Source organism: Aphanomyces astaci (genome assembly GCF_000520075.1).
Source record: "Aphanomyces astaci strain APO3 unplaced genomic scaffold supercont1.122, whole genome shotgun sequence".
Lineage (NCBI taxonomy): Eukaryota > Oomycota > Saprolegniomycetes > Saprolegniales > Verrucalvaceae > Aphanomyces > Aphanomyces astaci.
Genome location: NW_009798385.1, coordinates 1,970 through 3,128, shown reverse-complemented (window position 1 = coordinate 3,128; position 1,159 = coordinate 1,970).

Genomic DNA, 1,159 nt, shown 5'->3' with positions numbered 1-1,159 from the left:
TGTTGAGGTCGCACGTTTGACGCGGGTCCGTGCACACGTCTTCAATCAAGGTTAGGTGTCAGAAGGAGCAAGAGGAGGTTTACATACCAGCAGCATTCGTTCGTGGTGCCCACAGTACAGTCAACCCCACTAGAAGGGCAACGACTAGTCGTCCCATGATGTCGCTTTAACGCAAAATTGGGACTGAGTGAGTTGTAGCATCATCTATTTGCAACAAGGCCACCATGTTTGTTGGAAACCGTCACTGTCCAATGAGGAATTTGAAACGGCTACTTGTACTTGATACTGGTAGTTGTTTTCGTGCTGGTATAGCGGACAACTACCGACTACCGAGTACAATTATAAGTCCATGTCACCGTAAGGCACCCCACGACATAACACGTCGTAGTCATCATGCATTGGCACTCCAATTTACATGTTAGTACAAGTACGGTGTCCAATTCCATTCCTTGTATAGTTGCAGACGAAAATACTCTTGGAGGTGTCAGCTGGAAATAGTCGCCTAGTGCCTAGAAATAGCACAACATAAATCTTCCCAAGCATTTGTGCGAGCACCGCATTTGGAATTGCAATTAGAGCATCCCCCTTGGATATTCTCTCCCTGATGGAATCGTTGGCGCCCTCCTTTTGCCCTTGGAAGGTTCATTGCCACCAATTTTGCCCGAGTTGGGAATGTTTGGTGAAATCGATTTTGCTGTCAGAATGTCCCGTCAGTTTCGTCGCATTGGTCCAGCAATGACGGAGTTGTTTCGTGTCCCGAGCAACCATTGCTAGTGAGAGAATTCCTCCTGGACCAATCGATCGCCCCTCCACATCGATTCCCAGGCTTCACACAAGCTTAAATGATAGACAACACAACAAACTCATTTAATTCGATCACGAGAAGGCGTCCCCTCTTCCAGAATTGTACATGATGGTATCAACACAAAAGCCTGTCGCCACGGGCCACCTAGTGCTCATGTTTGTAGCACTGCGGGAGGAAGCGTGTGTAGTTGAGGGCAAAATGCACAATGAATTAACTGAAGATCTACAAAGTTCTCCTTAATCCTTATCACTATGAAATCTTCTTAGTCTACTTCACTACTTCTACACTAATATGCACTTTTGTATACAATGGATGCGGGTGCGGTTGAGACATTGGGGAACTTCACTAGGCTAG